This window comes from Maniola hyperantus, chromosome 8 (genome assembly GCF_902806685.2).
Source record: "Maniola hyperantus chromosome 8, iAphHyp1.2, whole genome shotgun sequence".
In the NCBI taxonomy this organism is placed as follows: Eukaryota; Metazoa; Arthropoda; class Insecta; order Lepidoptera; family Nymphalidae; genus Maniola; species Maniola hyperantus.
The window spans coordinates 2,795,022-2,821,482 of NC_048543.1; the positions used below are offsets into that span (position 1 = coordinate 2,795,022).

The 26,461-nt window shown below is 38.1% G+C and overlaps 1 protein-coding gene and 1 long non-coding RNA gene across 2 annotated transcripts in view; both read right to left on the reverse strand.

Moving 5' to 3' along the window:
• LOC138402686 (uncharacterized) overlaps window positions 1-19,847 on the reverse strand; it is a 35,216-nt gene extending 15,369 nt beyond the window's left edge. The window contains exon 1 of the long non-coding RNA XR_011237039.1: window positions 19,790-19,847. This is a non-coding gene — a long non-coding RNA (uncharacterized lncRNA). The remainder of the gene's footprint in view (window positions 1-19,789) is intronic.
• Window positions 1-26,461, reverse strand: part of LOC117984450 (kinesin-like protein CG14535) — a 437,285-nt gene that overhangs the window by 206,276 nt on the left and 204,548 nt on the right. The window lies entirely within an intron of this gene.

Here is a 26,461-nt window from a genome sequence, read left to right on the forward strand (position 1 = left end):
TCTCTAACTTGCCTCCTGGCAAGCAAGAGACACCAAGATAATCTCTAGGTGTGTATAGCTTGCCTCCTTAGCTCGTATACTTAGCTCGTGTCCCGCATCCCCCGCTTCAAGTAGTTTAAAAAATACTTAGCTTCGTTGAACCCTATTCCACCACTAAGCTAAGAGCTAACTTAAAAAGGTAAGCTGGTAAAAAGTCTATTAGTATTTTAGAACCAATGCCAACGGCCTGGAATGATTAAATTATTATTTACTAGCTGATCCCCGCGGCTTCGCCCGCGTAGATTTAGGTTTTTAAAGATCCCGTATAGCCAATGTCACTCAGGAATAATGTAGCTTTCTACTGGTGAAAGAATTTTTAAAATCGGTTCAGTAGTTCTAAAGATTACCCCCTACAAACAAACTTAACGACATTACCTCTTTATATAATACAACGGGCCGTGCAGCAGAAATCGTAATATTTTAATTTCGCCATAACTTCAAAACCAAACGTCCAATTTTAATCATTCAAAGACCAAATATTATCTCCATAAACTGTTCTTAGTGATGAAATCATTTATTTTGATAAGGATTAATAGCATGAGTAAAATAAACGCGTTTAAATGTAGTCCAAAAAAAATTCAAGATTTTTAAATAAAAAAATGGTTGCTGTGCCTCACTCGACATAGATGGGTATAGTGTGTCGCGGACTTTTTTGTAGATATTTATAAGATCTACAATTAATTAGAACATTTTATGGTTCTATCTTTTATAGTTTAGGCAGCGTACGCAAAATAAGTAACTTTTCTGGTTGATTTTTTACACCTTGTGTCCGAAAAACCCAAATATCTTACGGAACCCTATTTTTTTCCAAAATAAAATATAGCCTATGTTACTCGTGGATAATGTAGCTTTCGAATGGTGAAAGAATTTTTAAAATCGGTCCAGTAGTTTTTGAGCCTATTCAGTACAAACAAACAAACAAAGTTTTCCTCTTTATAATATTACTAGCTGATCCCCGCGGCTTCGCCCGCGTAGATTTAGGTTTTTAAAGATCCCGTATAGCCTATGTCACTCAGGAATAATGTAGCTTTCTACTGGTGAAAGAATTTTTAAAATCGGTTCAGTAGTTCTAAAGATTACCCCCTACAAACAAACTTAACGACATTACCTCTTTATATAATATAGCTGATCCCCGCGGCTTCGCCCGCGTAGATTTAGGTTTTTAAAGATCCCGTATAGCCTATGTCACTCAGGAATAATGTAGCTTTCTACTGGTGAAAGAATTTTTAAAATCGGTTCAGTAGTTCTAAAGATTACCCCCTACAAACAAACTTAACGACATTACCTCTTTATATAATATAACGGGCCGTGCAGCAGAAATCGTAATATTTTAATTTCGCCATAACTTCAAAACCAAACGTCCAATTTTAATCATTCAAAGACCAAATATTATCTCCATAAACTGTTCTTAGTGATGAAATCATTTATTTTGATAATGATTAATAGCATGAGTAAAATAAACGCGTTTAAATGTAGTCCAAAAAAAATTCAAGATTTTTAATAAAAAAATGGTTGCTGTGCCTCACTCGACATAGATGGGTATAGTGTGTCGCGGACTTTTTTGTAGATATTTATAAGATCTACAATTAATTAGAACATTTTATGGTTCTATCTTTTATAGTTTAGGCAGCGTACGCAAAATAAGTAACTTTTCTGGTTGATTTTTTACACCTTGTGTCCGAAAAACCCAAATATCTTACGGAACCCTATTTTTTTCCAAAATAAAATATAGCCTATGTTACTCGTGGATAATGTAGCTTTCGAATGGTGAAAGAATTATTAAAATCGGTCCAGTAGTTTTTGAGCCTATTCAGTACAAACAAACAAACAAACAAACAAACAAACAAAGTTTTCCTCTTTATAATATTAGTGTAGATTACGAGATTTCCCACTCTTTAAACTTAAAAAAATTAATCCACCATTAACACATTGTAAATTATTTTATTGAAGTTCATCAGTTAGTGCACATTAAAATGTTCATGTATCGAGGAGCAGACGTACAGAAAATGTTATTACCGACTGTTTTTACGCTCAATTTTATGGCTTACTTTGTGAAATGTGCAGTAGATCATTACCCCTACCATGATACCACGATACTATAATATCTGTAGGGCGATTGTCTAAAACCTGCATCAATCATTATTACAATCTCAATTGTTCTGATTGGCTGAATTTGTGCGATTCTTCTTGCAACAATGCATTGTGGCCAATAGTGAGCAAGCATTAACCAATCAGAGATGATTGCGATCGTGACATTGTAGCTGTCAAACAACCGCGGTAGGGCCACTGGTTAGTTAGTTGGTTGGTCTAATGACGTGACTTAATTCGAACGACGCGACGACGTGTAAAATTCAGGCGAAAATACAGAGTATCTAAATGTCAAAGGTGATATTTTGTGATTTAAAATGTGAAAACATTGCGGTAATGTTTCAGTTTGCACCTAGTCTTAGACTGTTTACTGTAAAAGAAAAACTGCTTTGTTTCAAAAAGTACCTACTTAGGTATATTGTTAAACAAAAATTAATTACCATTAAATAATGATCAGCTATGATAGCCTAGTGGTTACGACGTCCACCTGCTATTCGGGAGGTCGGTAGTTCGAGCCCAGGCACGCACCTATAACTTTTCGGAGTTATGTGCGTTTCGCTACATCGTGAGAAAACCTACATGCCTGAGAGTTCTTCATAATGTTCTCAAAGGTGTGTGTCTGCCAATCCGCACTTGGCCAGCGTGATGGACTATGGCCAAACCCTTCTCATACTGAGAGGAGACCCGTACTCTGTAGTGAGCCGGTTATGGGTTGATCATGATGAAGTAATAATACGTTAGTGGAATTATTAATCACGATTTTATTATTAAACCAGCAAACGCCTTCGGCTTCGCTCCCGTAGGAATTTAGAAAAATCTGGCTTTACCTATTGCTACTCTTGTATATCTAAAAACTTTTTAAATAGAGGCCTAAGTCTAGACTACGTTACTATAACTCGTAAAAATAAAAACTATAAAACGGTTGACATTTTTACTGCCCAAAGTTTCATATTAGTTGGCCACTAGTAGGAGACTCGCATATTTTTTTAACTGGACTTTATTTATGCACCATTTCCGTGGGGCGACTTTGACAAATGCCTGCAATTTTTGCTTCCGTCCGTTTCGACCTTTCTATAGTTATACTTACCTGGATAGAGAGCATTTAACTTATAGTTGCGTAAGCTGTGATAGCCTAGTGGTTAGGACGTCCGCCTTCTAATCGGAGGTCGGGGGTTCGATCCCGGGCACGCACCTCTAACTTTTCGGAGTTATGTGCGTTTTAATTAATTAAATATCACTTGCTTTAACGGTGAAGGAAAACATCGTGAGGACACCTGCATGCTTGAGAGTTCTCCATAATGTTCTCAAAGGTGTGTGAAGTCTACCAATCCGCACATGGCCAGCGTGGTAGACTATGGCCAAAACCCTTCTCACTCTGAGAGGAGACCCGTGCTCTGTAGTGAGCCAGTGATGGGTTGATCATGATGATGATGATGAACTTATAGTTTACCAAATAATGTGCACCCCATTATTTCATCATCATTAACCGATAGACGTCCACTGCTGGACATAGGTCTGGGGATTGTAGGGACATCCAAACGCCATGGTTTTGCACTGTCTGAACGACGGATGACATAAGGCCAGTCGCAGGGAGCCGCTGGATTCAGGCGGCGCAGGACCGTGCACCGTGGTGTGTGGAGTCCCTACGAAAGACCCTATGTCCAGCAGTGCACATCTATCGGTTGATGATGGTATCTAATAAAAAATTTAGCAATAATTCAGTTTTAAGATTTAATCAGTCAAATGAGTTTACAAGAGATCTATAAGAGCACAAAATTAAAAGACTAGGTGGGTATAATACAGTACGCAGCAGAAAATAATGTGCATCGACCTTTAGAAGGAGATAGCGGATTTTTAGAGCATTCTTCGGTTTTTAGGGTTCCGTACCTCAAAAGGAAAACCGGAACCCTTATAGGATCACTTTGTTGTCTGTCTGTCGGTCTGTCAAGAAACCTACAGGGTACTTCCCGTTGTCCTAGAATTATGAAATTTGGCAGGTAGGTAGTTATAGCTGACATTTGAGGAAAAATCTGAAAACCGTGAAAATATGGTTACATCACACAAAAAAAATTAAATTGTGGTCATGAACTAATAATTAGTCTTTTCAATTTCCAAAGTAAGATAACTATATCAAGTGGGGTATCATATGAAAGGTCTTAACCTGTACATTCTAAAACAGATTTTTATTTATTTTTATGCATCATAGTTTTTGAATTATGGTGCAAAATGTCGAAAAAATACCACTGTCTTACGGAACCCTCGATGCGCGAGCCTGACTCGCACTTGGCCGGTTTTTAAGATTGAATACGGTTTATTTGTAGTGTCACAAAATGACATTGCATGCAAAAGTTCTCTAGGAAACTTCGCCATTCGGTGTCAGGGTTGTAAATTATTTCTCAGACACTCTATACGTATTCACAGCATTGTAGAAGCCGTCATCTGCGTCTGGGATGGCAAAGAAATTAACGCTCTCCCAATGAATCTTAAGTTTTAATTAAAACGCGAAGTGTCGCCAGTGCCCTGTGGTGTCCTAGCTGCATCGCTCCTGGCTTTTGACAAGTCCAAAGACAATTTATTTGTTTAACCAGGATTGAAATAAATAATACAAGAAAGAATATTTTCGTAGCCCCCGGTAGTTTACGGGCCGAATCGGGGTTTTGTTCAGAAAGAACGTCCAGTTATAGATTTGATGAAACTGTCAATAGAATAGAATAGAATAGAATAATGTTTATTCGAGGTATATAGGTGGTACATGGTGTAGGCAATATCGTCCTGTACAGCAGTGCAACACCTCGAACAGGTAGGCCACTCAGCTTGTGTTGAGACGTCCGTCGGGCCCCTCAGACACAAACCTTGTCACATGTCTTCGTTTCTTGTCTGCTTCCATCTTTGACTATACCGTCATTTCACGATCAAACCATTGCAGGCCCACTACTGATCTCGGATCTCCAATCAGAATGAGAAGGTAAACCCTTATCTCTATCTCTACATAGTATAAAATAAAGTCGCTTCCCGCTGTCTGACTGTATGTATGAAAGCGTAAATCTTTTAAACTACGCAACGGATTTTAATGCGGATTTCACCAATAGATAGAGCGATTCAAGAGGAAGGTTTATAGCTATAGTTTAAGTCTCAAAAAATTAGAGATCCCTAGAGAAATTGAAATAATGTGAATTAGGTCGGAAAATCCTCTCATTTGAGAGTTTCCGAGGCAATGACACCACATTAGTATCTACATTGCACCCATGCGAATCTATAGCCATAATCTGCCCGAAAAGTTAACGCCGCGATAGTAACGCCCTGTGGAGATTGGCCCATAGAGTTTGTATCGAATTTTGTCACAATGTGAGACAATCGCCGCAATTCTCTCGTCCGTAGAGATGGCGCCTTAGAGGTAGATCCTGAGATCGAATCCCCGATCTCCAGAAAAGAAGGCCGACGTTTTAACCACTAGCCTATCAACGCTCCCACTAGGCATCATCGGCATCATCGTCACTTACCATCTGCTTACATGGCAAAAGTTACCCCACCTTGGTATCGCTTAAGAAAACTAAAACTAGGTACCAGTCTACCAGTACTTTTATTCTATGAACTATAGAAGCCAAACAGCAGTCCTGGGACTGCGAGTAACTTTAGGGGCCTCAGCAAATGAACCGCTCACTTGATTGATTTATCGCGCGGTCGCGACGCGTCCGACACGACACGCGACGACTTTTAATTAATTTACTCACCCGTATTGCGGACAAGCGCTTGTTCAATGTTCATGCATTGTTTTTTTTGTGACGGCAAAAGCACAACAGGACTTTACACTAATAAACTAAACGCGTGCTTTAGTATGTACTGTCTGTAATTCCTAGTTGAATTCAATCATTATTCTTGACAGTTCTTGAAAAAAACTGGCGTTTAAGAAAATATAATAACCACCAAAGTTTGTAGCAACAATGGCTATGAAACTGCATCTCATGCATGTTCTTTCTATCGTCTATCCCGAAGCTTTTGTGGGGTGTGGGTTTAAAAAAACTGCCTTACCCCTTCCAGGTTGGCCCGTTTCCATCTTAGACTGAATCATTAAGTACTTACCACCAGGTGGGATTGCAGTCAGTCAAGGGTTAACTTGTATCTGAATAAAAAGCCAGCTAGATTTACGAGGGTGTTGCAAGAGTAATACAAAGCGTTCGGCAGGCAACATTTCGCGCTAACGTGTTACATCTGTCCGAGTTTATCGCGATGTTATAACGTTAATAATAACAATAACACTGAGTCGGATCGGCTAACTGTTATTGCACTCCTTATTTCCGAAAACATTACCATAACCATTCCCATCCGACGGTTACATCCTGGACGGGTGCGATTAATAATATTAATAAATGTAACGATAACTTTATTTCTGACCATAACCATCAGCGTCATAATCATCATGATCAAAATGAGAACAGTTAGGCACATAGTGTTCCACGCTGGCCAAGTACGGTTTGGCAGACTTGATACACCATTATGAAAAACTCTGGGCCTCATAAGAAAGCTTAGTCACTCAGCGGGCGATGGAGAGAGCTATGCTTGGAGTTTCTCTACGTGATCAAATCAGAAATGAGGAGATCCGTAGGAGAACTAGAGTAACCGACATAGGTCAACGGGTTGCGAAGCTGAAGTGGCAATGGGCAGGGCACATAGTTCATACAACCGATAGACGTTGGGGTGCCAAGGTGCTGGAATAGCGACCTCGCACCGGAAGACGCAGTGTTGGAAAACCCCCCACTAGGTGGACGGACGACATCAGACGAGTCGCAGGGAGCCGCTGGATTCAGGCAGCGCAACCGCGGCGTGTGGAAGTCCCTACAAGAGACCTATGTTCAGCAGTGGACGTCTATCCGCTATCGGTTGATGATGATGATGATGACTGAACATAAAAAAATAGGCACTTTGTATTCAACACAAGCTATTTTTAGGACGAACCCACATTAAAGTCTCATTTCATTGTTTTAATCGAACTCTGTGCAAAAAGAATAAACACCAACGTCGATAAGCACTAGGTTCGGGACAAAGCCTAAGTTAATGAAAGATATTGCGATACCAAGCCTTTATGGGTAATGGACGGAGCATGTAGTGGTATAGGGAAGATAAGATGCTTTTAATTAACTAGCTGATACTGAAGTTTCTTAGGTTTTAAAAGACAATACCTACAGGTATTTTATGGGCAACGAGCATGATTCTTTTGACTCATACCTAGCCTTATCCAATTAATAATAACTGTAATTATTCATGAATAGAATAGAATACAATTACAAGTGCTTTTGAATCGTTAGAATAATTTACCACTGGTTCGGAATGCCATAGGAGTCTGCGTGAAATGAAGTCAACAAAATACTGAACAGCTAGGCTGATTCTTAGCGCATAAAATTTACCAATGTTTCTGATCTGTCACCAGAACATCTCTTGAAAATATTACATTTATATTTTTAGGCTAAAACCCTGAAATTATCCCGGCGAATGTACCTATTGTTGTTTCAAGTTTATTGTGAGTCAAGCAATAAAAATCTTTAAAAAGAACAAAAAATGTCACATTAGGTACATTAATTAGAAGCAGGTAGCCCTAATGTAGCCTTATTTTTGTGATTTTACGTCACCATAGAGCCTAACATTTTAACATATCGTCGATTCAACTGCGCGATTGCGGGAGAATGACAGCTACAATGTCACGATCGCAATCATCTCTGATTGGTTAACGCTCGCTCACTATTGGCTACAATGCATTGTTGCAACAAGAATCGCACAAATTCAGCCAATCAGAACAATTGAGATTGTAATAATGATTGATGCAGGTTTTAGACAATCGCCCTGCAGGATCAAACCGAGAGTTCCCTTATTCTAGTTTACTCTGCTAACACCCAGGCAAAAGTGTATATAATTCTTGTGTTCCGACTTCCTAATTCAAACTGACGAGAAACTTAATAACTATATTTTGTAAATTGCAATACATTGTAATTTGTATCTGACGTTAATATGTTCCGGTTGTTAATTGAAATTCCTATAAAACAAATATGCATCAAAACCAGGTTCTATTAAAATTATTACCAACATAAATTTTGCCCAAGAGCTACTAGCTACAAGTATGTTACAATATGAAATCATTTTGGGGACAATAAAATGGCCCTTTTGTCAACCAAAGATTCATCATAGAACAAAATAGGTAGATGGTACTTGGGTTTTAATATGTCATAAACTTTTGAATACCACCCGAACAGACATGGAATGTTATCTTATAATATGTTCCAAAAGCTATGAGAATAAGATTGAAATTTGTTCAAATTTTGGAAATAAGTAACTTTGTTTTGCAAATGGAAACCAGTTCAGGACTGCAGCTGGGAACGCAAATTTGATGAAAAACTAACTCTTTTCCCAGAAGTAATAAGGACTGAATAGTTTTCCATACAGTTTTGAAAGAGAAAATGTACTAGGACGTCACGAGCGAAGACAAGTCTTTAAGTGCAAGACCGTCCTTCGCCAGCTTTATGTCTGTAGGATGCGAAGCTCCTTATCGTTTCTGAGTAAAATGCTTTCCTAGTACCTACTTCAACGTCCAACGCTACCGCGAAAAAATCTACATTGTTTCGCAAAATACTAGATTGTTTGAAGGATTCTGTCGGCGAACACGGTGACAAAAACGAATCTAGTGAGTTCATAATGAACTTGCCGATTCACTGCAGAGTTGGAATTATTTTTGGTATTATTGACTTCTTAATCAATCTAATAATTGAAAAAAACCGACCAAGTGCGAGTCAGACTCGCGCCCCGAGCGTGCCGTACTACAGTCGTATTTTTTCGACATTTGGCACGATAAATCAAAAACTATTTTATGCATAAAAATAAGTAAAAATCTGTTTTAGAATGTACAGGTTTCATATAATATGTTACCCTACTTGGTATATTAGTCTTACTTTTAAAGTTGAAAATAGTAATTATTTAATTGTTCATGAACACTTTTTATTTTATTTTTGTGATGTAACCACAAATACGTTACGTACGTCCCCCCTAACGTTTGCTATAAGACCTACTTACCTGCGAAATTTCATGATTCCAGGTCAACGCGAAGTACCTACCTATCCTATAGGTTTCTTGTTTCTTTCAGACAGACAGACAGGCAACAAAGTCATCCTATAAGGGTTCCATTTTTCCTTCTGAGGTACGGAACGCTAAAATTATTCGGTTTAATAATGAATTCACATCATTTATACAGTCCAAGATCCCTAGCACATACCTACTTATTTACTTTCCGTCAATGCAGGTAAGATGATAAACAAGGTTTAATTGAATTTTCTTACCGTTGAGCAAAATAACCAGGACCACCGAAGTTAGCAACAGTAACAGTAGCATACCTGCAAAACAGAGGACATCATTTTAATTAAATTGAAGCGTGTCACAAAATTCTACGTAAATTTAGGTTAGCGGACCGTAGTCCCTTTGCTTTGATCACGGAAAAGATTAAATTTTCCGTGTCGCCGAATTATGGCTTTCATATGCAAATCCTCCGTGTGACGTCAAAATATGGCGGCGACAAAAGGGATTCCTATTTTATCTGTGAATGTACAAACGGCGGGAAAAATATGGAGGTTTTGCGGCCATATTTTTCAATTGCTTGTTAGTTGAGTAGAGGTGCAAATTGCACTGTGTGGTAACTAGATTTTACAATTTAGACTGACGCGGTTAGGTTTTATTTTTATTACTTCTCTTTTTATTTTATGATGAATTTGACTACACTTCACTTCATTTATTTATTTCAACAAAAAAGAAACGATAACGGCTTGTCTGAGAACTGCACATTCCACTATCATTAGCTCATGATGTATAATATTATGTATGTATAAGTCCCGCAAATTGCTATTGCGCTGGAACCATGTTTCATTAAAATCGAAATGACGTCATTTTGACGTCAGCCGAAATAAAAATAGACCATCAGCTCGAAACTTCAGTCTAGTGCTGACGTCACTAAAATTGCGGCTGCGCGCATTAGCAATTTGCGGGTCTTATAATAATATATTGTGATATGATGAGTAAAAACCACAAAAAGTCACAGCAATGAAAAATACGATATAGAGACATGCATGAGATGCATTGACATTGGTTGGTTCCACATTGCTGCTTCACTGAGTGACAGTAAAATATTTTTTAGTAGAAAACTGTCAATGGATTAAAAATAAATGTCGAATGAGCTCTATGGCTATCATTCACTTTTGAGCACTGAGTTAGCGAATCACCAATCAAACAAAGAAAGTACCAACCAAAGTACAGCACGACAAAGCTCTTTTGGCACTTGAATGACATTGACAGGGGGGCGTAGTTGTACAACAAAGGCTCAGACTATTCAAACAAGAACAAAGGGGACACTTGACGTCAACGTTAGTTCCGATTTTCGCCACGCGTCAAAAGAGCCTTGTCACACTGTACAACGTTTATTCTATCCACAAGATAAAATAAAAAATCGCAGAATTCGGAACATATTAAATTTAAAAAAGTTAAAATATGGGAGATTCAGTTCTTCTGGAGAGAAATCTTGTTACATAAGAACTAGATGCACTTATTTCAAAAAAGAAAAAGGATTCCTGAAAAAAAGCAATTCTACCAACTAGGCACTTCTACAGAACTAGTTTGAAGCGAAGTTTAGACTAAGTAGAAGCATAACTTTTAGTGGATTTCATCTTGGTAAAATTTTGATCTAGAAATGTTTTTCGTGTGTTAAGCGAAAAGTTCGAGTGCAAGAGCGGGGACAGATCCGTAACCCATTTAGGATGTGTTAAAAACAATCGCAGTCTGAGGTTAATGTAGTGCTGTCCATCCTGGCGGTAAACACAGCTGGATCCCCTACTACGAACCTATAAAATGTTTTTTATTCGATTACAAGTTAGTCCTCGATTGTAGTAAGTAGGTAGGTATAATGCAGTCTCTCAACTTCTGTTAAGTATAACCCGATGCTCTAACAATTAATTTCACGTACGCGAAACTTTAAAAAAAATTAGCTATGTTAAATATGACTAATATTCCCCTTTCCCTTCCAACTAAGCGTAAAGCTTGTGCTAGGAGTGGGTACGACAATATTGCAACGGTTGAAATAAGAATCCCGCTATGCTCCTACAGCGCAGCGGAGACCAATATCCTTCTAAGTGCAACGGGTGGGATTCGAACCGTCGACCTTTCGGCTTTCAGCTCTTTTGCCTCATTTGCATTTTGCGTTTGCGTCATTGCAGCTTCTATTTCGACTTAGATCATCATCATCATCATGATCAACCCATCGCCGGCTCACTACAGAGCACGGGTCTCCTCTCAGAGTGAGAAGGGTTGTGGCCACGCTGGCCATGTGCGGATTGGTAGACTTACGTTTATGTTCGAAATACCCGTCTTATACGTGGTTTTCATAGTCGTTGGCAAGCTAGCACATTAAAGTAAAAAGTGAGAACCCGTAGTAGCGTATTTTGGATGTTTCTAGTAAAGTGCACTCCAGCAAGCGCGAATGAAATGAAAGTTTTGCTCGCGTTTCGTTTATTTCGTTTCACAGTTGCGCCGTCGATTTGATTTATTGTTTTTGGTGGCTTCCTTGTTTGAGATTCCCCCTTTGAACTCACAATCGATGCTACTCGTTTATTGACAATAGTTGGGGACCATTGATATTTGAAGGTTATATTAATGATAGATAGGACAAAGCTTTTTAGGTCCAGTTGCATGACATGTGGTTAAAATTACGTTGCAGTTACCGTTAATTTTTATCAGTAAAAAGAAAAGTGGCTGAGTTTGTTGTGGGCTTTTTCACATACCAGGGTGCGTTTGGAACCCTAATAGCTTTAGTTTTAAATTAATTAAGAATTCATTTTATTTGAGAAAACCAACTACATCTAGACTATCAAAATATAGGTACATTAAAAGGTACCCAATTTAAACAAAGGCTTTGAATTGACTTGACTTTGATTTTGAAATAAAAATGCCTTTAGTTTCAACCCGTTGCACTATTTTACGCTTAGTGGGAGGGAAAAGGGAAACATTATTCAAAAAACATGATATGCAGATAAAAGTAAAAAGAACTGGAGAGCTTCATATCAAAAACTTTATAACCATAAAATTGCAATTTTTCCATACGCAGGCAAATAAAAAATAAATAAATGTATATTTATTTTTAGTTTAAAAATAATACCCAATCTATCTTTTAGAAAAATCTCTTTGTTGGGCCCTAAATAATATGGCACTATGTCTGCCGCAAAACTTAGCGCATACCCACTTTGTTACACCGCAGTTTAAATAAAATATGTCTCTAGTTTTATGTTCAATACTTTAGTTTTGAACTTGGAAACTTCGAACATAAAATGCGCTGGCTGTTGCTTTTCTATATAAACTTTGTCTTTCTCGATACGGTCTATAAACTCAAATTCAACCCAAAATATGTAGTTATAGTTCTCTAGTTACTTAATTTGAAATAATCCTTTACATGCTCTACTTCTTATAACTTTTTAAATTCCAAAAGTTTTTAATTTATTTGCGGAAAAATGGGACATTAAGCAAAAATTGTTGAACTAGCGTTAACTTTTGAAGATAGTATTCTATCGGACCTACACAAGATAAAATATAGAACGATTTGATTTTATACTTTTTGAAAATGTAAGATAATTAAGAGCCTCAATAGCTCAACCGGTATAGGAGTGGACTGAAAACCGAAAGGTCGACGGTTCAAACCCCGCCTGTTGCACTATTTAATTGTCGTACCTACTCCTAGCACAAGCCTGACGCTTAATTGGAGAGGAAAGGGGAATATTAGTCATTTAACATGACTAATAATTATTCTTTATTAAAAAAAATAAAAAAAATTAGGTTTTCTGATAGTTAATTACGTAAAATTATAAGTAAAACTACGAGGGTTCCAAACTTCCTGATGCGATGGTCTGAGAAGAGCTCATAGTAAACTCAGCCGGGTATTCTTTTTGAAAATCTGCAATACTTTACAGTTTTTCTTTCGGCAATGATTCTCAGAACAAAATTCATCTAGGTATCTGAACAAGTTTTCGCCTCACTGACTGCAGATCCAAAAATAACAATCTGTACCTACCCATATCATATTATTATCAACGTGTAGGCTAAAGCTTCCCAACTACTTATCACATACGTTTACTACCTAATCATGTAACATGATAAGCGTGAAATTAACGTGGTGTCTCGGTTAGTAGGTACGCGTCCAATGCCCTATCAATTGCTACACGTCACAGTGATAAGGCAATCCGTACGCTAATATACTATAGTGTGTTCTATAAAATAGAAGAAAATAATGTACATCGACCAAAGATCATCGAACAAAGAGATAGCGGTTTTGTAGAGCATTGTCTCTGTCGTTGAGACCAAACGTCACATAGGTATGAGTGACAGAGACAATGCTCTAAAAAACCGAAATGTCATTCTAAAGGCCGATGTACATTATTTGCTGCCGCGTAGAAACTGTACAGTACGCGGCCAAAAGTGATGAACATCGATCTTTAGAAGGAGACAGCAAATTTGTAGAGCACTGTCTCGGTCATTGAAACCGACAAAGCGTCATATAGGTTTGAGTGACAGAGACAACGCTCTACAAAACCGAAACGTCATTCTAAAGGCCGATGTACATTATTTTCTTCCGCGTAGATACCTACCTACTGTAGGTTACCGCAGGCAGCAACTTTTTTTTTGCTTACAATTTGATGTCCAGTGTTACACCAATTTTGATAGCTTCATCATCATCAACCTATCACCGGCCCACTTCTAATCACGAATCTTCTATTCACGGTCCACTTCTGATCACGAAACTCCTGATCAAAGCCCACTTCTGATCACAAATCTCTTCTCAGACTGAAAAGTGTTAACCATAGTCCACCAAACTCTTTCCATTGCACGCTGAGTTACTCTGAGCTTTGTTATGAGAATCATATTAAGAGACCGTGCAGTAGGTAAGGTATTCTTAACATGAGCCGAAACTTTAACAGTCCCAGGATTATCTAGTCAATATGAGGTCTGAACCGCTGGATTCAGGCGGTGCAAGACCGTGGCGAGTGGAAGTCCCTACGATCTATGTCGGTTGAGACAAAAATGTACATTAACTGTAGGATTTACATTCTCCTTTTTCACAACCTTTTCACAACTTGAATTTCCAGTGGCACATAACATAATTAAACACTCAATAAATAACCACCGCTACATTTGTACAAGTGTAATACAAAAGTCATGAGTTATTACTGAGCACGACGACAGCTCGTCGCCCGGTTCAGCGCTGCGCTTTGATGTATTGGTGCCGCGCCTCGGATCCGCAATGCATATTACTTATTAATACGTTTGTGTTATTATTTATTTCACGTTCTTTTGCATGAAACTTTACATGTACCTATAGTCCGTAAAAAATGATTCCTCACGCGCCATTTTAACTCTTTGGGTCAACTGTCATGTCAAAAGTACGGTTTATTAAAATAAGGACTAGAATCGTACTTTTGACATGAAATTTGACACAAAAAGTTACTTATGTTTTGTAAAGGACTTAGCACCTACACGTATAAAGTTTAGTATAGATTAGATCAACGCATTCGGCATGTCTTCTCTTCCAAATTTCTTCAGTGCTTGAAGACTAAAGACTTAAAACATTGCGTATTGCCAGTGATGACAATTATGGAACACGGGCCTCATAAGAAAGCTCAGAGTCACTCAGCGAGCGATGGAGAGTGTTTGAAGTGAGCTACGTGATCAAATAAGAAATGAGGACCCAGAATAACCGACATACTTAGCCCAACGGGTTGCGAAGCTGAAGTGGCAATGGACAGGTCACATGGTTTGACAAACCGATAGCCGTTGTGGTCCTGATGATGATGGAGTGCGTTAATTCAGAAAGCTCTGAGAGTTAGTGAACCAAGTAAAGTCAGAGACTCACTTCATTCGGTCAATAATCTAGACCAGGGTTGTTGCGGATGCCAATATTTTGACATCTGCGGATGCGGATGCGAATGTCCAAATTAATGCGGATGTGGATGTCAATATCAGTTACACCCCTCTGGGTACCATTTTACACTTTTGATTGGTCAGTTAGCGAACGAAGATATCAATTAAGTAGCAAACTCGCGCGAAGCTCGCGCTACTCTGGCCCCGCCACATTTCTTTGCAGGTTGTTACTTGTTCCAAATATGAATGCGCATCCGTAAAAGCTCCGCATTGATGCGGATGCGGATGTCTGAATTAATGTGGATGTTCCGTATTTGCGGATGCAGATGCGAATATCCGTAACACCCTTAATCTAGACCAATAAACCGTATCGATTTCTCTTAATCTAGATATTAGGTCATCAATGGCTGCCAATACACCACATCGCATATATCACGCAATTTAATTGTGCTGTCGGGTGTACAATGGGTTACAGTAAATCATTATGGCATGTGAATAACCATTGGTTAATCATTATAATTTATCGTTATAGTACCCTAGGGTCACGAGCGACGTGAGCTCTACTACTAACGATCACTATCACGACTTTGTGATTTTTAACCGGCTTCAAAAAAGCTGGTTCTTATTTTATCTAAATATATAAAAGGAAAAGGTGACTGACTGACTGACTGACTGACTCACTGACTGGCTGATCTATCAACGCGCAGCTCAAACTATTGGAGGGATCGGATACTATTAGGGTTCCGTACCTCAAAAGGAAAAATAGAACCCTTATAGGATCACTTTGTTGTCTGTCTGTCGGTCTGTCCGTCTGTCAAGAAACCTATAGGGTACTTCCCGTTGACCTAGAATCATGAAATTTCGCAGGTAGGTAGATCTTATAGCTGACATTCGGGGAAAAATCTGAAAACCGTGAATTTGTAGTAACATCACACAAAAAAAATTAAATTGTGGTCATGAACTAATAATTAGCATTTTCAATTTTCTAAGTAAGATAACCCCCACTATATCAAGTGGGGTATCATATGAAAGGTCTTCACCTGTGCATTCTAAAACAGATTTTTATTTATTTTATGTATCATAGTTTTTGAATCATTCAGCAAAATGTCAAAAAAATACAACTGTAGTACGGAACCCTCATTGCGCGAGCCTGACTCGCACTTGGCCGGTATTTTTGACGAGCACACCATACATAGCATTACAATATCAGCAGAAAACACATTATTCTTCAACAGTATTTCCGCATCATATAAAAATAATCCAAACATCACAACGTTCCTCTATTAAATCAACCGAAGATTGTAAATGGGCATTCCACATCCGATAAGCTTATAAATAAACCCCCATACATCTCGCACTTAAAAATATGTTCGTGTTAATCCACACCAGTGGTTGGCTGACACCATAACATAATGCTACCGAAATTCATGGAAAACCAGTTTAAAATGACCTATCTATCATCATCATCATCATGATCATGATCAACCCATCGTCAGCCCACTACTGAGCACGGGTCTCCTCTCAGGTCACAAGGGCTTATAGGCTACTAGAGGATGCCGGCGTGGATTTAGGTTTTTTTTATCCCCGTGGGAAATCTTTGATTTTCCGAGATAAAAAGTTGCTTTTGTCAATTTCAGGGATGCAAGCTACTCTATACCAAATTTCATATAAATTGGTTCAACGGATGGGCATTGTAGAATCCCGTGGGAACTCTTTGATTTTCCGGGATAAAAAGTAGCCTATGTTCTCCCCGGGATTTTAGCTAACTTTGTACCAATGTTTCATCAAAATCGGTTTAACTGTTGGCCCTGAAAAGCTAGCAGACAGACAGACAGACACACTTTCGCATTTATAATATTAGTGTGGATAGATGGCCACGCTTGCTGGCCCAGCGCGGATTGGCAGACTTCACACAACTTTGAGAACATTATGGAGAACTCTTAGGCATGTAGGTTTCCTCGCGATGTTTTCCTTCACTCGCTAGCGTAGATAGACCCAATAAAAGGTTTTCAGAAATTTCACCCAAGCGAAGCCGAGGTGGGCCTAAGCATCTATTTAAGTTGAATTAAATATTTATATATAAGTCCCGCAAACTGCTATTGCGCTGGAACCATGTCTCATTAACACTGAAATGACGTCATTTTGACGTCAGCCGAAATAAAACTATACCATCAGCTCGAAACTTCTGTCTAGTGCTGACGTCACTAAAATGGCGGCCACGCGCATTAGCAATTTGCGGGACTTATAACAAAAATATCAAAGTTGCCAGCTATCAATGAAACTCTCATAAAATGTGTGTAAAATATCGCTCTCAATATCAACATCCAGGCTCTACTTATAATGGATATCATAGATACCATAAATAGTCGTAGATACACCACACCGTCAACGTTTGAGGGATATCTTTAAAAAATATGGTAACCTTAAGTCTTGTATGTTAGAGTTCAAAATGCATTGATTACTTGTTTCCCGTAAGCGAGATTGCAGTGAGTTTCCAGTAGCTCTTAAATAGACGTTGAAAGAAGTCGACAGACAGCTATCAAGATAGGCGTAGCGGACGCCAGGAATAAATTACAAATTGCCTCGCGGGCGAGACTGATCCGTGTATCTTTCGAGTTACCGTGGTAGTCGTTTTTTTGTTTATTATTTTTGGAATTCAATGGTACACGACCACCGAGAAAATGCAGGTCGCGAACGAAAAAATGACGTCATAGCCACGGAAAATGGTACGGTTGACAAAAAAGAATATTTTTATTTATTACAACATAAGAATATTTGTATATATTACAATAAAGAATATTTTTATTTATCTATACACGCTGATGCCCGCGACTTCGTACACGTGGATTTAGGATTTGAAAAATCCGATGGGAACTCTTTAATTTCCCGGGATAAAAAGTATGTCACTCTCCAGGTCTTTATCCATACTCATGCAAAAAATCACGTCAATCCGTTGCGACGTGATTGAAGGACAAACTAACAAACAAACACACTTTTGCATTAATAATAAGGGTACTGATTATTAGAGGCTTATGGTTCAGTTCGCTATAGCTCCTCAATTCCAATCTACAAGTCTCAAGCCATAAAAGCCTGTTAATAAAAGATTTAAAAAAAAAAGTCTCAAGCCTTTGTTTAGGCCGACACAATTACATATAGCGTCAAATGGTAATCTTAAATTCTCCGTCCCATTTCAAAATAAACTTTAACCTCTCACAAAATTCCGCATTCCGTATCAAATAACGGTATTTAATATCCGAGTGGGTTTGTCTGTCTGTCTGTCACGCTGACGTGAGATTGCTTTCTCCCATCTCCGTTGAAACAATAACGTGAATACTTCACGCTGTATAAATTCATAATCCGAAAACATGTCGAGGGTGCAACGCTATATATTATATACAGGATGTTACCAGAACGCTAGCAAAAACTTAGCGTTATTGTTATACTACCTAAACACAATCCAATACTAATAACCATTAGCCTCATTTTGTAGTTCTAGTAATTTTTAGTATTTTGCAAACCCGCAATGTATAGTGTGCAAAACTCGGGTCAATGCCCCACCTACGACATAGCATTGATTCCGAATGGCAACAAACTTGTTCACCAGTTTGGCGAGAGTCAAAAAATGTGCATATCGTGTATCATGATCAACCCATTACCGGCTCACTACAGAGCACGGGTTTCCTCTCAGAGTGAGAAGGGTTTTGGCTATAGTCTACCACGCTGGCCATGTGCGGATTGGTAGACTTCACACACTTTTGAGAACATTATGGAGATCTCTCAGGCATGCCGGTTTCCTCACGATGTTTTCCTTTACCGTTAAAGCAAGTGATATTTAAAAGTTAGAGGTGCGAGCCCGGGATCGAACCCCCAACCTCCGATTAGAAGGCGTACGTCCTAACCACTAGGCTATCACAGCTTTTTTTATATCTTGTATACTACTTGATTATAAATAAATAAAAATAAAAAAAAACAATGCAATAGGAGTGTTTTAACAGAATATGGTACTCCGCAAACGGACGCGCCGTGTGTAGGTATTGCTAACTTTTAATTTACGAATCAGTGTGAATATAATTTGCATTCGTTTACATAAATCAAACTGTTTTCTGAAAGTTCCCGGACCCGAGTCCCGACGTCCCGCCTCGTCCCGGCGCGACGTCCGCCTACAGGCTGTCATGTTACACGCTGAAACTATCTGAAAACGGTAGAAAAACATGGCCCTATTTGCATTTTTAACTTGTCTTTTTAGATAAGAACTTGTTATTTTTCTCTCTTCCTTTACAAGCCAAAGTTGTCAGTTATTTTATTTCCTTCATTTTAATACAAATTTGCTTACTCTAAGAATTTCTTTCGTGCAAAAATCTTTTCGTTTTTGTATCTAACAGATTCTCAGCGTTCATCATATTCTTAATTAAAATATGCTACTTATTAGTTTTTTTGTATGAATAGTTTAGAAGACGTAGATAACGAAATTTAAATTTTTTTCATGTAAAACTTTTAAACATTACAGAATATTAGGTAGGTAGTAGATACTTAAGTATTGTATAAAACATAAATATAAATTTTATTGCTTGTAATATCAGTAAAATCACTACGCTAAGCTGACTCCTATGTCCTAATAAGTAGTTCTATGAGTAGAATTAGTAGCTAGTAGACCATATGAAAACAGCCCAATAGACTCATGGAATTTTGGGCTTCAATCCGCCCTTATTTAATAACCGTTGAGTTTAAAATTGACTTAATTTAGTTTACTTGACTTTGGTACGTAGCTACTAACTCTATAAATTAAAATAATATTGTACTGTTTTTGTTTTCATAATATTAAAATAAATAGATATACATAGGTACGTTTTGTACATGGATTTTGGTCGAGCAAGTTAGTTCTGAAAATCACTGCGATTGTTATCCTCATGTTGTACTAGAATTAGATGCGAATCGATCACCATACGCTATAATATTAATAATTCTTTACATTTTTTTTTTTGTAGAACTTCATGAAAGCGCCATCTAAACCGTAACATTGGAAACTTCATCCCGTCTCTCCCCTTTTCTTCCTGCGGGAACCTCTTAGTTTCCCAATGCACCAACAGATAGCGTTCTTTTTAAGATTAACGGAGATTTTCCTTACTTTGAAAGCGCAACAAGTATATTGTGAGTAGGTACTGAGTCAGCACTCGCACACAAATAATTGTTCCGTACACGTATTACACACAATATAAAAATTCTTCTAATGAATAACAAGGTAGCCATAGTAATGCCATAGTAGACAAAAAAATAATTGCTTAAAACTTAAAACGGTAGCGCCTGACAAACAATTCGGCAATCCTAATTTTTATTATTCGTTGAATCCTAATAAACTCAATATATAAAAGGAAAAGGTCAGGTCTGACTGACTGACTGACTGTCTAACTGATCTATCAACGCACAGCTCAAACTACTAGATGGATCGGGCTGAAAATTGGCATGCAGATAGCTGACGTAGACGTTTAGCCGCTAAGAAAGGATTTTCGAAAATTCAACCCCTAAGGGGGTAAAACAGGGGTTTGAAATTTTTGTAGTCCACGCGGACAAAGTCGCGAGCATAAGCTAGTATGTGTATAAATCTGATCAGAAATTTAAAAAATGAGGTTCCGAATATATTACCACAGTTTAACGAAATATTTCAAGGCTGTGATATTACTATTAGGGTCATTTTTTTATACGTAAATCGTAAAGGAGACAATTTTATCTCAGTTAAGTTTTTCGTCTATTTTATTTAGCATTATTTTAGTGTATTGAAGATGACATCCAATCATTATCATCACCATCACCATCATCTCAATCCATTGCCACACCACTACTGAGCACGGGTCAATGCTGGCTAAGTGCGGAGTGGCAGATTGCACCTTTGAGAAAATTGTAGAAAATCATCGATTTGGTAATTTGGTATCAAAATATTAAAACACCTAGTTAGAATTACGAGATACCTACTTAATACTCGTATAGCGCTTTATCCAAACGAAATAATATAGGCAACTGATAAAGAATTATTTATGGACTAGCTACGGATGAAGCGTATAAAATAAAGATACGTAGGGAACGTATCTAGAGACATAAAACTATTTGCCAAAACAAAACACCCTATAAGAACACGCGCGAAACTATGCGCAAAACACTAAAGGAGACCGACGCGATCCTTCTTATAGAACGTTGCGATTAGCAAACGCAACAGACTGCAATTCTGCTGAGCAAATTGATCAATTGATCAATTACATTTTTTATCGATGTAATAACTATACTACTGTGTGTTAATATACTTTCCTACGTATTGCAATCTACCAACACGTTACTTTTTCCGTCAATGTGCATTGTACATGCAGTGCTAAACTTGCAATTTGTTGAGCACATAGTTTGAATAACATTGGGCTCCCAAGGCACTGAAATTTCGACTCCGTACTGCAAAACGCAGCGTTAGTAGGCCAGCTACTAGGGTAACAGACGACATTAAGTGAGCTTCTAGACGCAGATGGCACAAGACCGCGGTTTATGGAAGTCCAAACAAGATATCTATGTCCAGCAATGGAAGTTTATATTAGTTGACGACGTACATGTGAACTTTAAATGGCAAAATTATTTGTATATCATACTATAGACCCCTGCTATCTTGTCGCATTGACAGACGTCAATACAGACGATTGGGGGCTAGATTTCACACTTATTAAAATATTTTACTCCAAAACACCACGAATTCCAATGTGTGCCATCTTGTCCCTCACCTTCCGTCAATGCGACAAGACGGAGTCTAGTCGATGATACCTCAAAGCGGGTTGAGTTGCTATATTGATACTCAAGACTAAAGTGTAGTAAACTGAAAACTTGTACGGTTAAGTTTCTTACACCCAGATTGGACTGCGCTAAGATATCATCGAGCATACAAATCTTCGGTAACTGGAAAGTAGTAGGTATGAAGCTAAAGTTTGATGAACGAACACCTTTATAGGCTAAGAACTCGTCAGAAAGTGAAGGTGCTTAATAAAGGCTAGAATTTTGTCACTCAGGCACCGATTCCGTTGTCTTTCTCTAAACTAAAAGAGTATATGCATCCTTTTCTTTTAACAATGTTAAAAAGGGACAAAACATGAACTTTACATTTTAAGACTGTAAATTTTAGTGCACGCTACAAATTTAAACAGTAGGCTCGCAACTGTGCGCTAAAATCACGGGTTTTTACCATCTAAAATTTAAATTTAAAACTGTCAAACTGCGTCAGTCTTTGTCATATTACATTAGTAAGAAGAGGATGCGAATACTCTAAAATTAGGTTGTCCTCAGAATCAATACCAATATATGCCTCATAATACCTCGTTTGCATACAAAGCTGTCATAGCCTAGTGGTTAGGACGTCCGCCTGTAATCTGAGGTCAAGGGTTCGATCCCGGGCACGCACACACTTTTCGGAGCTATGTGCGTTTTAATTAATTAAATATCACTAGCTTTAACGGTGAAGAAAATCATCGTGAGGAAACCTGCATATCTGAGAGTTCTCCATAATGTTCTCAAAGGTGTGTGAAGTCTACCAATCCGCACATGGCCAGCGTGGTAGACTATGGCCAAAACCCTTCTCACGCTGTAGCGAGCCGGCGATGGGTTGATCATGATGATGATACCTATAGTAGGTACGCGACAGTTCCAGATGGCAATCAGGGTATGAGACGGCGGGATGCCCCGCACACCCGCACGTCATCCGCGCTATCCCGCACCGGGACGTCACCACCCCGATTGCCATCTCGACCTATAAAAACTAGGTTTCGACATCAATGTGTAGATGTTACACACCTACTTCCCATAACTGCAGAGAAAATACTAACAATTTTCTTCCTCCCCTTTTGAAATAAGTATCTCGATTTCGCAAAGAAAAATCCTAAATGAGCACAGATAAGAGAAGAAAATAGGCTAAATCGGAACTCTTTGTTGTGCTTATATAAGCTCATTAGAGGAAACTACTTCCGCTCGTGGTGGATTTCTCTTGGATATTATTTTTAGGGTTCCGTAGAAATCATGGGACAGTGATTTTTCATCTAGTTATTTTAGCATTATTTTTCAAACTTTATTCACTGTCTTAAAAGAAGAAGGACTTAGGGAGTATTCATTATAAATTACTAGATGATGCTTAGGGATTTTTTCATGTATGTATCTATGTATGTATGTATCTATTTTTTAATCAGTTGATATATGTAGCGTATCTAACATAACGAGGTCATAAATACGGCATAGTAAATGGTTTAATAGGTATTACATAGATACCTGATTAGTTAATACCAGGGCAAAGCTATTGCTATTCATGACAAATTCACGTGATATCGCTTTCATATAATTATTTATTAATTCGTATATCGGTATTTATTTATTCGTATCGGTATCTATGACGGCATTGTTTTAATTAGAATTCAGTTATAATTTTTTTAAAGATTTTACAAAAAGACAAAAATTAAAGGAACAAAATTACAGTCGCTTGTAAAGCCTGACCAGAAATACAGGGTGTAACCAGAACGCTAGCAAAAACGAAAATAGGTGACATTACTTATGATTACTGACATGATACCACAAAAAAGAACGCGAAAAAATTTATAAAAAATGCTCCATTTTGTAAAAGTTTACGATATATGCAAATAAAACATCTGACTGACGCTAGAGGTCAACGAACGTTGCATAACTAGGCCACTCGGAGTCAATGCCGTGTCGTAGGCAGGGCATTGGCCCGAGTTTTGCACGCTATACATTGCGAGTTTGAAAAATACTAAATCACTAAAACTACAAAATGAGGCAAATTTATATTGGATTGTATTTAGGTAGTATAAAAATAACGCTATGTTTTTGCTAGCGTTCTGGTTAGGTACATCCTGTATAAAAACTTCTCTGGGGGTGCGGGTTTCCCGCAATATGGCGAGGTATTATATTTTCTGGTCTGGCTTTAGAGGATGGCCAGTCAAAAGGTCAGTGAATTTGTTACAGTTGTAAAGGTATACGCCCACTATTATACACCTGTTCTGTCATTTCAGTCCTGTCAATGTATTCACAGTGCGTCTGGAACTTGATTAGAATTCATTCGGTGACGGATTCGTGACATACAGCGTCAAAGCGTCGTCCGCCACGTGCCTTACAACTCTACAAAACACTGTGACTTGAATTTAAAACGACTTGCATCAGTGGTCGCACTCGTGGTGGCCTAAACTAAACTTTTAAGAGAAGTCAGAGGCGCGCTCCTCAGCTCTTTCCATACAAACGTAGTATTATTTCATTTCAATATTAACCAATCAAACTCAATGAAATTTTGTAGGTACGTTGCGGGGCGATCTGCTAACTCAGTGTCTAACACTGAATAATAGCCACCGAGTGCATTTGCCATTGGTTGGTAGTGCCACAAATATCCACACGATTTTTCAAAAACCTAAATACACGCGGGCACCATTACTAAAATAATAATTTAGTTAGCAAAAACTCTAATGGATACCTTTTAAATGAACCATTGTTAATTATGAATTCAGTTTAATGATGAACAAAAGCTGAAATTTCATAAACCTAAGCGCATAGACTTATTTTTAATATTTCATACACTTTGACGGTGCAAAGGGAATACCAAAATGCATGGTAATAATTAGTTACGAAGCGAACGTGAAAGTTCGAGATACACACGGTCGTGGAAACATGCGAACAAGGATATCAGAATTTTTTTCCACTGTTCACCAATAGATAGGGCGAGATTATGTATAAGACTAGCTTATGCTCGCGACTTCGTCCGCGTGGACTACACAAAGTTCAAACCCCTATTTCACCCCGTTAGGGGTTGAATTTTCAAAAATCCTTTCTTAGCGGATGCCTACATCATAATAGCTGTCTGCATGCCAAATTTCAGCCCGATCCGTCCAGTAGTTTGAGCTGTGCGTTGATAGATCAGTCAGTCAGTCAGTCAGTCAGTCACCTTTTCCTTTTATATATTATATAGATTAAATTATTATTACAAAGCCAACCATGACAAGCCGGCGCAAATCAGCTAGTGTATGAATTAGAAATATTTTCAAAAACCAAGAATAAAAAACTAATTTGTTACAGAATATAATATTATGTACCAGAGTTAGTGTACTTCTAATAATATAATTGATGCCAGTGCTAATTGTGTATTTTCCTACTTTTGAATTTGATAAATATTATTACTTTATTATAAACTAGGATAAAAATAATGACATACGCTGAAAAAAATATTAAAATCCAACTAAGTTTTTTAGGGTAGGAAGAAGTTACAGGCATTTTAATTTTGGAGTGGGAGGGTCTTCTATCCCTTTCTGAAAATTTGTATGAAACCGCACAAAGCTACTATGGCATTAGTAAGGTGTGACGTCAAAATGCTATATCGCTATCTCTGTCTAATCAGAAATATTTAAATGCTTAAAACTTTTTGTTATTTGATCGATATTATTTTAATATAATTATTTTTTTCAGTTTACGTCATTATTGTTATCCTAGTTTATAATAAAGTAATAAAAAAATTGGAGTCTAATACCCAATTAGACGCACGAGCCGTCTACTCTTCAAATTTTTTGTGACTCTACATCATCATTGGCATAGCTTCTCATGGTAGGTAAGTAAATCTTAAATTTTTCAGAATATTAGCCTAAGTTCTACGGGATCGGTTGTGCAGTGAAAAGGTAAGAGAGAGACACACTTTGGCATTTATAATACCTACATACTTACTAGCTGATGCCCGTGACTTCGTACGCGTGGGTTTAGGTTCTTAAAAATCCCGTGGGAACTATTTGATTTTTCGGGATAAAAAGTAGCCATGTCACCCTTCAAGTCTTAAACTATACCCATGCAAAAAATCACGTCAGTCCGTTGCTTCGATGCGACATGATTGAAGGACAGACCTTTATACAGACAGCATTTATAATATGGGTAGTGAGCATGGATATCGATTTACAAATTATATTTTTTCAAGAAAAACAGTAAATAAAATGTCGTGCTGCTGACCGATATACGCGTCAGTGGGTTGCAATAAAGTATGCATTTATAATGCAGCGACGCGACGAGACGGGGAAGCTGTCCACCAATCACATTAAAATATCCCCTCGGCTTAGCTCGCTCATTGTTTATGTGTGCTACTGATGCTGCTGCTTAAACACAGTGACAGCTCGCTGGTGTGGTGCCACCTTTAATCGTATGCGAGAACTGACGAGACGAGCATTCCGGAGATTCATGTGTTATATATTACAAGACTAGCTGACGCCCGCGACTTCGTCCGCGTGGATTTAGGTTTTCAACAATCCCGTGGGAACTCTTTGGTTTTCCGGGATAAAAAGTATCTAACCTATGTCACTCTCAAGGTCGTACAACCGATAGACGTTGGGGTCCCAAGGTGCTTGGAAGACCCCCCACT